Raw genomic sequence first — 16,844 nt, 5'->3', positions numbered from 1 at the left:
AAACCTGTCCCTGCAACCTCGGTTTATGCATCATTCAAAAACTCATCTTTTATCCCAGGCTCCAAACTAGTTTGGGTGCCCAAATTAACCGTGTAATTATCAGGCTTTGTGCAAGGAGGAACATGAAGAAGAATGGTTAATCGACAGTGCCTGCTCCTTGCACATGACCGGAAGGTTGGAGTACCTTCGGGATTTCAGGCCAGTTTGCAATGGGGGTAACGTCACATTCGGCAACAACGTGAATGGGATCATCCGAGGTTACGGTGTTCTTACTACTGGAAACTTTTCTATCCAAAAGGTCGCCTATGTGGAAGGTCTTAAACACAATCTCATTAGTGTTGGCCAACTATGTAAGGCAGGCTATTGGGTTGAATTTGATAACCAATTCTGCTACATAATGACAAGTGATAGGAGCACTTGCCTAATCAAATCCAGATCCGAAGGTACTATGTATCCTCTGGATGTCTCTCTGATCATCGGCAAACCGCAACTATGTTTCCTATCAAAAGCCATACCCGAAGTTAGCTGGCTCTGGCACCGCAAGCTTGCTCATCTCAACTTTCGGTATATCAACAACCTGGTCACAGGGGAACTTGTCCGAGGTCTCCTTATTCTTAAGTGTCACAATGACACTCTATGCCCTGCATGTGAGTGTGGCAAACATGCAAAAGCAAGTCATCCTATGGTGATCGACTCCTCAATCTCAGAACCACTGGAACTTCTTCATATTGATCTCTGCGGACCATCCACCGTAGCCAATATTCACCACAAGAAATTCTTACTAGTTATAGTAGATAACTTCACACGTTTCACATGGGTTTTCTTTCTTAGACTCAAGTCAGAAACACCGCAGGCACTCATCAATTTTATCAACGAGATAGAGCTTCAAATCAAACTACCAATGCGTCGCATCCGAAATGACAATGGAACCGAGTTCACTAATCATCATCTAAATAGTTTCTTGGTTTCCAAGGGCATAAGTCACAATTTCTCAGCTCCATACACACCACAATATAATGGAGTAGTAGATCGAGGGAACCGCACTCGGGTAGAAGCAACTAGATCTATGCTCAATTTTGCCAACCTTCCTCTCTACTTCTGGGCCGAAGCAGTGGCCACATCATGCTTTGTGCAGAACCGAAGCATTGTGTGCAAATGTCTCAGCAAAACACCATATGAGGGCCTTAACAACAAAAAGCCTAATGTCCGATTCTTGCATATATTTGGGTGCAGATGTTTTGTGATCAACAACAAGGATCATCTCAACAAATTTGCACCAAAATCTGATGAAGGCATCTTCCTTGGTTACTCAACGAACAAGGTAGCCTATAGGGTTCTCATAAGACGTACGAGACTAATAGTCGAAAGCTTTGATGTAAAGTTCGATGATTATTACATCCGCAACACTGCTCCCTCCACCGAAACCAAAGCAATCCTGGAATGTGATGTTCCTGACACTTCGGGTCCATTAAACATAGTTGAAGTTAACTATGATGATCTCTTCGACCCAATGGAGATTGCTAAACTATCTGGGGTTCTGGTGTCTCCTGAAGACCAAATACAACATGCTGAAGTATCTGGTCCTACGCTATCCGATGATGTGTCACTGAATACTTCGACCTCGCCGGTTGAGCGGGAAAACACAACTCCAGATCATATGACAACCATCGAGGTTCCAGTACAAGAAGAAACAGCTCCAGTCCCTTTCCGCAGAGGATTTCAACCATCAAACGTTTCTTCGGACTCGGATGACGAAAACATGGAGAATATCGACACCAGAACTGACCCAAGAGTTCTCACAATTCCAATAATCCAGGGGGAACCTTCTCAAGCTCAAGAGGAACTTCCATCAGCAATCCAGGGGGAACCTCTTCCAATTGCTCAAGAAAATGTTAATCTCTCTCCAACAGTCCAAGATGATTCCGCAGGCTGTTCTCAAGTCCAGGGGGAACTGCCGTCTCCAACCGCAGAGTCTTCCGATATTGAACACATTCCCTCTACCGCAGCTGCTGATCATCTGCAACCCCGTCTACACGTATGGACGAAGGACCACCCACCGGGTCAAATCATCGGCAACCCATCCGTAGGTATCTAGACTCGATATTCCAAGGATTTATCTGATCACTGTCACTACGCAGCATTTATGTCCTCGGTCGATCCCCGAACGATCAAAGAAGCATTACTAGAACCAGACTGGATATCCGCAATGCAAGAAGAACTAGAAGAATTCAAAAGAAACAAAGTGTGGCAACTCGTTCCGAAGCCGCAAGGTCACACTATTGTTGGTACTAGATGGGTGTACAAGAACAAGTTGGATGAATCCGGTGCGGTCGTCAGAGACAAGGCAAGGCCAGTTGCCAAGGGATATAGTCAAGTTGAAGGTATTGACTATGATGAAACGTACACTCTGGTGGCACGAATGGAAGCCATCCGAATCTTCTTAGCATACACAGCTCACAAGAACATCAAAGTACATCAAATGGATGTATAAAGTGCTTTTTTCAACGGTTAATTAAAAGAGGAGGTTTATCTTCAGCAACCTCCGGGCTTTGAAAGTCTTGAATTCCCAGATTACTGCTACAAGCTTGAAAAAGCAGTCTACGGTCTAAAGCAAGCCCCAAGAGCATGGTACGAGACTCTCTCTGAATTTCTTGTCTCATCCGGATACAAAAGAGGAGTGATTGATCCCACTTTATTTAGAAAAGCAAACGGTAATCACCTTATGCTTGTACAAATATATGTGGATGATATCATCTTCGGATCAACTGATCAGGGAATGGTGGATGAATTTGCCAAGCTCATGACCAACAAGTTCCAAATGAGCATGAATAGAGAGATTAACTTCTTTCTAGGACTTCAAGTGAAACAAATCTCTCAAGGGATATACATCCATGAAGAGAAATACACCACTGAACTACTGCAGAAATACTCAATGGACAACTGTTCTTCAGCCAAGGTCCCCATGGCCTTCGGATATAAGATATCTGCTGATCCTTCCGACGAATCAGTGGATCACAAGACTTATCGAGGTATAATCATCTCATTGATGTACCTCACCGCAAGCCGACCAGACATTGTATTTGCAACAGGTGTATGCGCAAGGTACCAGGCTGATCCAAAAATGTCACACATGACCGCAGCAAAGCAAATTCTAAGATACTTAAAGGGCAGCAAGACTCTTGGTTTATGGTACCCCGTAGGAAATGACTTCAGCCTACAAGCATTCACTGATGCGGATCATGCCGGATGCAGACTAGATCGAAAAAGCACCTCCGGTGGATGTCAATTTCTGGGTGGCAGACTCGTCAGCTGGTCATCAAGAAAACAAAGTTGTGTATCACTGTCTACCGCATAAGCTGAATATGTGGCCACAGCCAGGTGTTGTTCACAAGTCTTGTGGATGAAAATACAACTTATGGACTACGGATACAGAATGCTACGGATACCAATTTACTGTGACTCCAAGAGTGTTATAGCGATTTCCCACAATCCTATTCATCACTTTAAGACAAAGCATATTGAACTACGGTACCACTTCATCAAAGACCACATTCTGAAAGGTAACATTGAACTAATTTTTGTCCATACTCATGAAGAGATTGCTGATGTATTCACAAAGGCACTTGACTCTACAAAACTCAACAGTTTCTTACAAATGATAGGAATGATGAATCCGGACCCACAGTTCTATTTGAATTAATAGGTACCGCAGACCTTCCTTGGTCTCTGTTGCGGTCCTAATTGAATTTATTTAGGTCCTAATTGAATTTATTTATGATAGATAGTTTTGGTATATTCTATGTACCGCAGTACATTCTATATACCGCAGTATCCCACATGTACCGCAACTATATATCATATCTATCTTTCAATGGTCCTTATTTTTTGTTGTTACTAATTTTTGTTCAAGTGATCTCCTAAGTTCTTCTACTGCAGTCATCTAACCATACATCCGCAACGATAAAAGATCCATCCGCAATGAAGTCTCAATCCGCAATCACATTGATTAATTTCTCAACTGCTTCATAAATTCTTGAAACGTTGTGTGCTATTTAATGATCTTTCATTAAATAAGAAAAACATTCTAAAAAAAATAATAATAAATAAAGAAAAACATTCTTTGTGTAGTATATCACTGTCTCAGTTCTACTTTTCAAATAAACTTTGTGTCAGACCTATTTTGGGTATGATGACAAAAAGAATAGTTTTCCATAACCAAAACGTCAAATCCGTTACATCTTCCTCCTTTGTACAACGGATTAACCCCTCACCACACGTTCTTCATACGTGAGGTTATAGGGACTGACATTTCATTAAATGCAACTGCTTTTGGAAAATTCAAAGAAATAAAGTAAATCTTTTAATTAAATTATCTGTGGCTGGGATTGCTTCTCCTAATAAAAAACCCAAACATTTTTTTTATCCGATTCTACTTAGGGTAAAATCAATAAAGTTTTAAATCCGCCACTATAAAACCCTCTTCTTCTTCCCCAAGAAAGCTTTACGCTTTCTGAAAACTCTCAAAACGAACTTCATCTCCTTTATCTTCTTGCACCCTGTTTTCCTGAAAGTTCTTCAAACTCTTTTAAAAATGGTGAAATCGGGTATCTCAAAGAAACATTCCAAGGCATCTGCCTCTGGTCACCCAACTGGTTCAGACTCTTCTTCAAGGAACCAAACGCCAACGATTGCTTCAAGCAATTTTAGGGCAGTGTTTGATGAACATTCTTCTTACAATGCTCCAATCAAGTTGATGATCAAGTTCCTGTCAAATCATCCATTGTTTTGTCCGTTTGATTCTTTCACAGATGTGGTACCGCTATCAACACTCTTCAAATGTGCTTCCTCTGCATATCGCCCTCTCAACAATCTTCAAGAGGTGCATCTGAATCTGGTGAATGATTCTTTGGTTATTCTGACCAAAGAAAAATTTCTCAACGCCATCAATATGTTAGTTCATCCTTCAAAAAAGTTCTTCACCCCAAGCATGGTCGACATTCAATCTGCACTTTACCAGATGGGTTACCAAAAGAAGCTGAAAGGCATAGGCGAATTCAAGAAGAATCAGTTGCTTGCGGTATGACAGTTCGTTTGCCATTTCGTAATCCGCAGTTTGTCTGTAAGAACCGGAGGCACTGATAACATGGGCCTCAAGTTGTTAGAGTTAGTATGGAGTATAATTACTGGCCACGACGTCAACTACGGTAATATTTTGTGGAATGACTTCTTGCAGTACATTGCCAAGGAAAGTCCAAAAGAAAATCCTACCGAGCTCACCTTTGCAAGATTCTGGTCTCTGTGCATCTCAGATCTTCATTCTGATGCATGACTAAGCATGGGCAACGATGTCAACCTCTTCATCACCAGAGATCTAAAAAGGTACAACCCTTCTACATATCAATCTATTTTTGGACCCATTGGACGGCTACCAGTACACATATTGTCTACACTTGGACATGAAACCATTGATGTCACAAATCACATAGAGGCTACGGAAGGTATAGAACCATACCTTCCTACCCCGCCTCTACCTAGTCAGATCAAACAAGCCTCAACCGCACCCATCAATCCTGGTAGTGCCGCAGCTTTATCTTCCACCACTCTATCTAACTTACCTCTATAAAAAAGGCTCAAGAAGGTAGCCTCAGCCAACCAAGGCCCCCACAACATGTTGGATTAGTGTCTAAGTCCATAACTATTTTGGTATGTACTTGACCCGATTATGAGCATGGTCCTTTTGGGTTGCCTTCACCATAGCAATATGTAGGATGAATTAAGGAGAGAAAGGTTTAATTATGATTTATTAATATATTATGAGAATAATATATTAAAGGAGAAATCATATAGTTTAATTAATGTTAGTCAAGAATTAATTAAGAATTAATTTTGTGGCTAAAAGAGATTAATTAAATTAAGGGGGACTGATATTGTAATTATAAGATAGTTACAAAGTTGGGCTTAGGATCCATTAGATGACAATGGACGAATTCTATATGGAGGTCCATAAAGAAATCGTCCAGGGGCCTTCTGGAATGGTCCATTGGACTGCTTAAGGCCTAAGCAGTCAGATTAGGGTTTCCTAGTTGAAAACCCTAATAGCCTACATGTATATAAAGGACCCTTAAGCCCCAAAAACATGGACAAGTAATCCTTTAGGGTTTCCAGCCGTTTTTGGTGCCTCCTCTCTCCTCCCTCTTCATCCAAGTTGCTTAGTGGTGTTTGTGACTCCATTAGAGGTGCAACACTTGAGGCACTAAGCTTTCTGAAGCCAATCAAAGCAAGGATTGATTGTCATTGCTATATAACAATCAAAGGTAAGATCTAAACCCAAATTTCAGTTATAGTTTATTAGATCTAGGGTTTATGGCTTTGGATTATCAATTGCATGTTCATTAGACAAACTAGATCCAAAGCTAGTAGGGTTTGCATGTACACCATAGGATTGATGTATTGCTCGAAACCCATGAGTGGTATCAGAGCCTAGGGCTGTTTGTTAGTGAATTTGATGCTTACTTGATCGAAAATTGCATGAAAAACGAAGTTTTTTTTGCCCTCTGCCTTCCGAACTCAGCGAGTCAGTGGATGAACTCGGCGAGTCCAGTCCCTGACTCGGTAAGTCCATGGAGCTGGCAGCCTGTTTTTGCGATTTTCTTGCCTATTTTGCTGTGGGATAATTACCAAAACAGTTTTTATCAATAAAATCCGGATTTTATGTATATATGGTGATTATCCTGGCCAAAATAGAAGATAATTGTCAAAATTTAGATAATCATTTGTTTTATTAGATAAAGTTTGATTATTTGTAATTTAGATTTGAATTATCTTGTGAAAAAGTTTCAATTTTCCCCTTTAGGTTTTATAGTTTAAATTTGAACTTAAAAGTTTTGTTTTTGGAAATTTAAATAGTTAAACCCTAATGTTTTGAAAAGTTTCAAAACTTGCCCTCAAGTTTTGGAATTTAAATTTTTGATTAAAAGTTTAATTTTGAAATATTTAAGTTCTAAACCCTAATGTTTTGAAATGTTTCAAAACTTGCCTCAAGTTTTGGAATTTAAAAATTTTGATTAATAGTTTAATTATGTAATATTTAAATTCTAAAACTCTAGTATTTTGAAAAAGTTCAAATTACACGTCATGGTTTTGTTAAGTTAATTAAAAGTTTAATTAAAAGAGAAAGTTAATAAAACCACATAGTATTTTAAAAGTGTAAAATACACTCTATACTATATATAAAATTAAAAGTTTAATATTATATATGTATGAGTAAACAGTCAGTCTTACCGTTAGTAGGCCTCATTCACGAAGCTGGTCTATAAGGGGTGTTTAAGGAAATTGCCTATAAAATGGCGATTGAATGGGTATCCACTCTTACCCACCGCACTCTTGACTAGTGGAGGGTCGTCATCCGAACGGGTAGGATAGGACGAAACCTTCCATTATAAGTATAATGAAGTACAAAGTAACTAAATGCTTTTATAAATTCCCAAATCATAGTTACTTTAGGCAAAATGTGAAATTGTATGCTAATCCATGGAATTACACTTCACACCCTTGCCAAACGTTAGTGGAGCGTGCGTGGTTAACCGGCACACTAATTTGGGGTTGACATTGGTTGTGAAGGGTGGCTCGATGTTTATCATAGATCAATGGAGCGTGTGTGGTTAACCGACACATTGATTGGGTGATAGTATCATTGAGTGCATCACGTAGATTCGTATGGTTATTCACACCTTATTTGTGATCCTCGGCATCCCAGTCACAAATAGAAGGGCATAATCGAGATTAAACATGCCATTGAAAAGTTCAATGAATCTCAAAAGATCTAGGAGTTTCAATTCATTTAAAACTTAAATTTTTTTTTTTGTTTTTCTTGGTGAAATTGGTAAATCGTCATTTACCTACCTTCAAATATTCTGCAACTAGATTACGACATCCCTCTTCTAGGTTGTAGAGTATTGTGTTGGATCCTAGCCTTGATGTTTCATTTGGGTGTTACATCAAGGATTTTTATCAACTAACTTGATTTTTCTCCCGTTTTGTAGATGTCTAAATCTTACAATGGTCTTCCCAAGTCCCTTGGAACAAGCTTTCCAAATGAAGATGACGTTCCACGATACGATCAAGGAAATGAGAGTCATGCTTCACTTCCTCCACCTCCTCCAATTATTCTCCCTAACCCACAAGTTCAAAGGCTTGAAAAGTTCAAGCTCACTCAAGCCCTTTTGGCAAGTAAACACGAAGATGGGAAACATGTGTGTGCACACATCTTAGAGATGAAGTCACACATTGATAGGTTAAGGATGATGGGTGTCGATATCTCAGAAATGTCGGCTGTTGACTGGGTTCTTCAGTCACTTCCTGAATCATATAGTGAGTTCGTTAGAGAGTACTATATGATGGACCATGACGTGACCCTCATTGATTTGACCTATTTGCTTATAGCTGCTGAATCAGAAATGATTTGGTGTGCTGATCGAGGAAATTTGTCTGGCAAATCAAACTCCCAAACTTCAATGGACATTGAAAATGGTGACATTGGAAATCCAGAAAAGGTAAATTTTGAGATAGTTCCTTGTGCCATTCCAAAAGAGTCCATCTGCTTCTACTGCCAATAGAAGGGGCATTGGAGACGAAGCTGCCCTGTTTACCTGAGAGATCTAAGAGATGGGAGAGTCAAGACGTATGGCTCTACTTCAGGTAAAATCTATTAACTAACTCTATAAGTTCCTATTCTTTGATTCTTAATACATGATGTGATAAGATTACATTTTGATGTTTTTGCAGGATCGAAGAAAAGGTAGGAAGCTTAAGGAAGAAGCGTGCTGAATCTGATCATGAAGAAATGGATTTCGATCGCATGGACTCGAGGATCAGATTTTTGAGCTGCTACTCTAGAGTTAGGATAGAATGATAAGAAATATGAAATAGCATAGTTTTTCAGTTGAATTGCATTGTAAGGACAAATTTTTTTCCGCAATAAAATAAATTTTGATTTTGTCTTATTTATTTATCCTTGCAATGGTTTGTATGAAAAATTGATGTTTGATTGTTTCTATTGTTAGCAATAATGGATTCTTTATTATGTTATTTGTGGAAATGTCGAGAATTTGCCAAATAAAGGAAGATTCTCATCGCCCAACTTTCAGTTGGACAGAAACTTGGAGTCATGCAACTAGGTTGCGTGATGAATGAGAAACTTCATATTTGGAAATTAGACTAATTATTTGACAAAGTGCCAAGAGAAGGACTAGGAGATCGAGTACACTAGGTTGTGCATTGATCAAGTCCACCACAAGAGTGATAAAGATATTCGTCATGATTTACTAAAGTTTAGTAAATATGGTTATACTTATAAGATTAAGTATAATTATGAGTTGATTGAAAGAATTTCAATCAATAGCAGAACAAATAAGAAGAATCAAGTAGGCAGAAAGATAAAAAGTTTCTCTATTCTAAGAAGAAGGGAGAGTACCATTTATTGTGTTTTATGATAAGTCTTAATGATTAAGAACCATATCTCAATTGATCCTCCAAGTGAGTCTTAGTTCATTTGTATGTCTAAGAAGAGGAATCGAGAATTGTAGAAATGGTTAAAATCAAGAAGTCAATCATACTTCGTTCCAATATCAAGTCTTAGAGTTATATTCCAAGATTGTGAATTAAGTGACAAGTCTTTAGTAGGTTTATAACACTCAACAAATGTGGAATTGGAAAAAGTATTCTTATTCCTACACATTTGAGATTGGTAAGTTGTGATGTCTTGGATAAGACAAAGACCAACTAGAACCAATTATGTGAAGTGATAGTCTTGATAAAAACTACACTAACTGTTGAATATTTTTTTTGTCAAGGAATGTTTCTTGACAAGAGAATCTTATATGTCAAGGAGTCAGTGGGAGTCTTAATGGTCTTGAAAGGTTTCAAGAAAAAATCAAGAGTTAAACCTAGTTGATCATCACTAGCACACAACTTGAGGTTTAAAGTCTATCGTGGATGAAATACTCTTTTTCTGTGCCATTCCAATTGAGTTAATATGCATGTGAGTTCTATGAGTTCTCATTTGAATACATAAAGACAAAGCACCTTGATCAATGGAAAGTACATTGATATGAAAGGGTGACTTGCTTGGAAGACATGGTGGGCATTCATGTTACCATGAGGTAAGAAATTGAGATTGACCACGTTCGCTCCATATGAGTTTGGATTTGTCACAAACTTTGGTTTTGACAAATTCACATGGATAGGAACACATACACTTTAAAATCTAAGTGTCATTAGGTTTCCCTTCTTCATGAAAATGATTGTAAGGAAATGGTTTCACTAATAGAGGTTTTAAGAAGATTGCAATTGTGAAAATTGTATTCTCAAATTCGATTATGATTACGACATCCCTCTTCATAGTTCGAATTGTGAGATTTGGCAATTAGTCTGAACATTTGGGACTTAGTAACATAAGTTCTGAATTTCTTTAGACACACATGTGAGCTATCTAAGGCAAAGGTGTATGAGCTTACAAAGCTTAGATAAAGGCTTATCAAAGCATTAGGTATTAGAAATATGAACTTAAGGAATTCAATAAGCATTGTTTTCTGGAAGTTCAATTGTTTTCTAAATACATGTCAAAGCTAGTGGGAGCATAAGTGTTATGCTGGTAAGAAAATAATCATCATGTTAGTGGGAGCATGATTATTATGGTAAGTATTGCAAGTTAGCAATATTAATTATAGAAAACAAAGATTCACTTTGCAAAGTTGCAAGGGTTGAAAAGTTGTTTTGCTATAATTAAGGGAGAAAATATTATACTTCGTTTCAAAATTCTAAAGCTTAGATCGAGAAACGTTAATAATATTTAGTCGAGGATACATAGTGCATTCTCAAAATTCGATTATGATTACGGCATCCCTCTTCATAGTTCGAATTGTGGGAACAGGGCACATAAAATATTATGGCAGAAGGCTGATAAAGTATCACATCTTTATGTGAGACATTATGCATCGTCTCCAATACGCTTCGGGTATAGGATCAATTGCATATGCTATAATATTTGACCATTCTAAAATTTTCCAAATGCCTAGGGCATTAAGAGGGAAAAAGGACTAGAAATGGTTTTGACTAAAATAATTAAACAACTATCAAAGGACGATCTGAGGTTCACTGAGGATTTGTCGCTTGTGAGTAGTTGGAAGTATAGTACTGGATGGACTATATTGACATTATTATGAATAGATAAGATTCTATTAAGAATGAGTTGTCATATGGCAAATATGGAAATGTTTCCATTAATGGGAGTTGGATATTAAGAAATATGTCTAGATTAGAAACTTTTATGCGAGAAGGATGTTCAAAGGAATGTACTTTCAATGTGAGACTTCACGTCTATGGAATTGTCTTGTAACAATTTCCGATAGAATACCTTGTAATTTTAGCCGGGTCTTGGTGACTTTCGTGCTGTGACATTACGAAAGAATCATTGCATAAAATGTTAGAATCTGACATATTCTAAAAGTGGTAAGAATTTGGTATTCTTATACTAATAATAAGGATTGGGGATTGTGAAATGAGTTTCATTGGAAAAGTTTTTCAATTAATCTATTTCACAAAGTATGGACCATAGGAAACCAAAGTGTGCATGCTTGGAGCATGGGACAATTGTGGTTATAATTCGAGTAATAAGTTGATTTTCTGAAACAGTAAGCAATGAATAATGAGTAATAAATATGGTGTTTAAATAAAAGTGTTTTTATTTACGCTCAAAAGTTTTGGGGCCATATAGGATTAATATTATTATTGTGTTTCACTTTGCATGTTTTGACTTCCAGAATAACTAGGTTATTCGAACCTCCACAGTCGGTCATACGTTGGAAGTAGGTGTGAAGGAAGACTGTCATGAATCTGTCTGTAGATTGTCTAAAGTGTTTAGACATAGCACAAGTTTGCTGCAGAGTTCATGAGTGCCTTAATAAGATTAAAGTATTGGATTAAACCCACGCTCACTTGAATCACTTCATGGATTTATCACGGGTGATTATTGAGACGATAACATTGTATATTCTTGAAACCGAGACGTGTGAGTTGTTATTTGCTGGTCGGTTGCACATTGATGATAAGTAAACGCACCAGTAACTTGGTGTTATAAAACTTATTGCTGTGTGTGATTCGATTAGTAGGTGCAAGCAAGCATTTGAGTCGAAGTTTATCCATTCCTTTTACCCAAAGTGGGATAAAAGCGATATCTGTGGGCCCCTCAATGATTTAGTGATGACCCTAAGCGCTTGGCCAAGCCAGGACTAAGTTGATGTGTTCAATTGTAGTCTGTTGTCAGTCGTCATAAATCGGAAGTCGGGAAACAGTATAGAGAGAATGATCGAAATTCATGTCTTGTGTCTATACGATATCTTGAGAATGGAGGAATATATGATCCCTTATCTAAATGACACGCATGTCTGATAAGATCAGAGTTGACAGCGGCTTTTGAAAGCTACGATTGCTGATCAGGTTCTGAACTAATGCAAAATAGTTATTAGACTTATCCAAGTGGGAGACTGTTGGATTAGTGTCTAAGTCCATAACTATTTTGGTATGTACTTGACCCGATTATGAGCATGGTCCTTTTGGGTTGCCTTCACCATAGCAATATGTAGGATGAATTAAGGAGAGAAAGGTTTAATTATGATTTATTAATATATTATGAGAATAATATATTAAAGGAGAAATCATATAGTTTAATTAATGTTAGTCAAGAATTAATTAAGAATTAATTTTGTGGCTAAAAGAGATTAATTAAATAAAGGGGACTGATATTGTAACTATAAGATAGTTAAAAAGTTGGGCTTAGGATCCATTAGATGACAATGGACGAATTCTATATGGAGGTCCATAAAGAAATCGTCCAGGGGCCTTCTGGAATGGTCCATTGGACTGCTTAAGGCCTAAGCAGTCAGATTAGGGTTTCCTAGTTAAAAACCCTAATAGCCTACATGTATATAAAGGACCCTTAAGCTCCAAAAACGTGGACAAGTAATCCTTTAGGGTTTCCAGCCGTTTTTGGTGCCTCCTCTCTCCTCCCTCTTCATCCAAGTTGCTTAGTGGTGTTTGTGACTCCATTAGAGGTGCAACACTTGCGGCACTAAGCTTTCTGAAGCCAATCAAAGCAAGGATTGATATTTATTGCCATATAACAATCAAAGGTAAGATCTAAACCCAAATTTCAGTTATAGTTTATTAGATCTAGGGTTTATGGCTTTGGATTATCAATTGCATGTTCATTAGACAAACTAGATCCAAAGTTATTAGGGTTTGCATGTACACCATAGGATTGATGTATTGCTCGAAACCCATGACAACATCAGCAAGAAACATGGAACCCCAAAGAAGAAAGATGCTCCCAAGAACACTGAACCATCCAAGAAAAGGAAACTCAAACAAACTGTGCTCTCAGATGACGAATCAGATGACAATCAATCTCACTCTCCCTCGATGGAACTTCTGAGTGATTCTAATGATGACACACAACCCATTGCTATCCTTAAGAAAAGAAAAACCACGTCCACTGACCAAATGCGTGACCGGACTGATGTCGTAGCCTTTCAAAAGGCTCCGGTAGTCCTTGGGGTGGCCGCAGACCCATTCAACTCAACCATCCAATTCTACTCAGACACAGAAAGTGTGTCTGTTTCAGGTAATCGTGGAGACTCACCCCCAGCTTACTCCCAAGGGGATGGAACTGGTTCTCGCCCTAAGGTCTCCAGGGCTTCCCGTCTACATTTCTTTTCACCTGAGGAGTTGAACTCCATCCTTTTGTCAGTAACCCAAACACTTCAAGCACCTTCCTAACTGCAGGGCAATTCTTCAGCCCTTGCCAGAACTGAGCCGAGGCCAGACTTGACCACGGGTCAAGGAGACCGAGGAAGCTCAGGAAATCCTACTCTGCCTACATCTTTTCCAGGTAGTTTAGGCACAGTGAGCACAAATGTGCAAGGATCTGTGAACCTGAGGGACACCTCGGTGTGTTTTCAAGGATTTGACGGTGATGAATCAAATGATTCTTGGCAACATTACAATCTGGTCTCAGAATCCGATATCAAGAAATATGACGCTTTCCGTAGGGCATTTCAAGCAAGAAAGGACCAACAAACCAAGCAACTTCAACAGAAACAGCAGGAGATTGAAACCGTAGCCAAGTACTGGGCCAACGCCATTAGCAACGCCAATACGGTTGCCACAATTCTGAAAGTACAGGAGTGGATGTCCACAATGGCTGAGACGGTCCGCAACGCTCAGACCACTCTTGGTGGTGAAGGTTCATCAAAACTCCCTCCAACTCCAACTGTTAGAAATTCTCAAGATGATGGAACCGCAATCGAAGTTAGGTCCGCACCTACATTCGAGTTCGATGACTTTGATATCAATGAGGTAATTCAGCCTACACCTTCTGATGATGACTTAATGATTTTTGATGAAGAAGAATGTAACGACGTGAATTTTCAAAAAAAAATTTCACTTTTCAAACATAACATATCTCATAAGGTAATCTCAAAACTCAAATGTATCAAATGTTATTTGTCACACCCCAAAACCGGAACGGCGGAAACGTTCGGGGGTGGAGGACGTCATGTTCAGTATCACAACAATGCAAAGTAGTAAACAAGCAACAACATCATCCATTGCATTAATTATATAATTTCATACAAGTGTGTTCTGTCAAGTTATATAGACACCAAAAATATACATCAAAATAACTTGTATTCTCAGGTCGCCAATAGACAGGTACCGGTGCCAGGTTTTGAGAAGATGGAGCTCGTTCAAGACCCATCTTTTATTTTTCTGTAGGCATCAAGTTAAGGGTTCTTCGGGTCGATCACAAATTTTCGGCCCCGTCGTTTCGTTTGGCTTCCACTCCAGTTGACTTCTCTTGTTTCCATCCCCGTGAGAAGGTAGAGAGCAAAACCAACCCAGCAAACCACTATTATTATGCATTAGTAAAGCACGTACTTCTTGCAAGGCTTGCTGAGCTTCTTCATGTGACAGACATCGCAAAAGTAGTCCGTCTAACTATCGCCGATAGAGGGCATCGAAAAATTATATGATTTTTGAACCCTTCTATCTAAGCAATTATAAGAGCGCAGAATTTTACCCCCCTCAAATGGATGGATCTGGGATTGATTGCGGAACCGAGCAGAGATAACCCCGGACGGGCAGGAAGGTTAGCTGCTTACTACTGGTTGGAACGTAGGCAGGAGACAAGACAAGGGATAGGCTATGAGAATCTATTTCATCCGTCTTTCGATACATCCATATAGTCACAACCCTTTCTTCGATGAGTCTCCTTGCTTAAAACTTCCTTCTCTTGAAAAAATTTCTTACTAAACCGACCTTTCAAAATGGATCTAAGATAGCACTTGCAATCAACAAGGCTATCATCCCCAGGCAATACACCGATTCCGACTTTTTCGGTGTGATCTTTTCGCTTCTATTGTGCTTTTGAACCCAGTCGAAAGCGGTTGGAGTTTTGGAATAATATTGTTGCACAATAAACCCTAGGGCATCCTCTCTCCTGTTATCTCCTGAAGTACTAATCTTAAAATACTCAAACTTATTCCAAAAAGCTTGAAAATTAGCTGAAACAGTTTTGACTCCTATTGAAGTGAATGGTTGTACAGAATAGAAATTTCGGGTTGTCACATCATCCCTCCGTTGGAAGGAATTTCGTCCCGAAATTAGAGTTTAAGCAAATAAGGAGTTACAAATAACTAAGTAAAAAGAAGAGGATATTTCAGTTTCATCTGATCCTCTCGCTCCCAAGTGAATTCAGGTCCTCGCTTGGCGTTCCAGCGAACCTTCACTATCGGGATACGGCTTTGTTTCGTTTGCTTGACCTCCCGGTCCATGATCTCTACTGGTTCTTCCACGAAGTTGAGGCTCTCGTTGATCTCGATCTCGTCGAGTGGGATTACAAGAGTTTCGTCGGACAGACACTTTTTCAAGTTCAAGATGTGGAAAGTAGAATGTACGTTACTGAGTTCGCGTGGTAAGCTAAGTTTGTAAGCTACAGGGCCGATTCTGGCAAGAATCTCGAAAGGCCCTATGTACCTTGGATTTAGCTTTCCATGCTTTCCGAAGCGTATCAAGCCCTTCCAGGGTGAGACCTTCAATAGAACACGGTCGCCCACCTGGAATTCCATCGGTTTCCTTCGTTTATCAGCGTAGCTTTTCTGTCGGTCTCTAGAGGCTTTCAATCGTTCACGAATCTGAACGATCTTCTTTTTCGTTTCCCGAATGATCTCCGGACCTGTGAGAGTGCTTTCAGGAACTCGTCCTTTAGTTAACTGGGTATCACCCACCTCAGCCCAACACATAGGGGATCTGCACTTTCGGCCATAGAGGGCCTCGAATGGAGCAGCCTTTATGCTCGTGTGATAACTGTTGTTGTAGGAAAATTCTACAAGGGGTAAATGAGTATCCCATGCTTTCCCAAAGTCGATCACACACGCTCGCAACATATCTTCCAAGGTTTGGATAGTCCTCTCACTTTGCTCGTCTGTCTGTGGATGGTAGGCTGTACTCATGTCCAGCCTAGTTCCTAGGGAACTTTGTAGCGACTGCCAGAACCTCGAAGTGACTCTACTATCTCTGTCCGAGATAATGGATATGGGAACACCGTGCAGTCGTACAATCTCTCTAATGTAAGTTCTTGTAAGCTTCTCTATCTTGTCTGTTTCCTTGATAGGCGGGAAGTGTGCGGACTTGGTCAATCTGCCGACGATGACCCATATGGTATCAAGTCCACCCGTTGTCTTGGGCAACTTGGTTATGAAATCCATAGTGATCCGCTCCCACTTCCATTC

This window comes from Lactuca virosa, chromosome 8, assembly GCF_052849685.1.
Source record: "Lactuca virosa cultivar CGN04683 chromosome 8, Lactuca_virosa_CGN04683_v6, whole genome shotgun sequence".
Classification (NCBI taxonomy): Eukaryota; Viridiplantae; Streptophyta; class Magnoliopsida; order Asterales; family Asteraceae; genus Lactuca; species Lactuca virosa.
The sequence above is the reverse complement of the archived record's forward strand: the minus strand, read 5'-3'. Positions refer to the sequence as shown.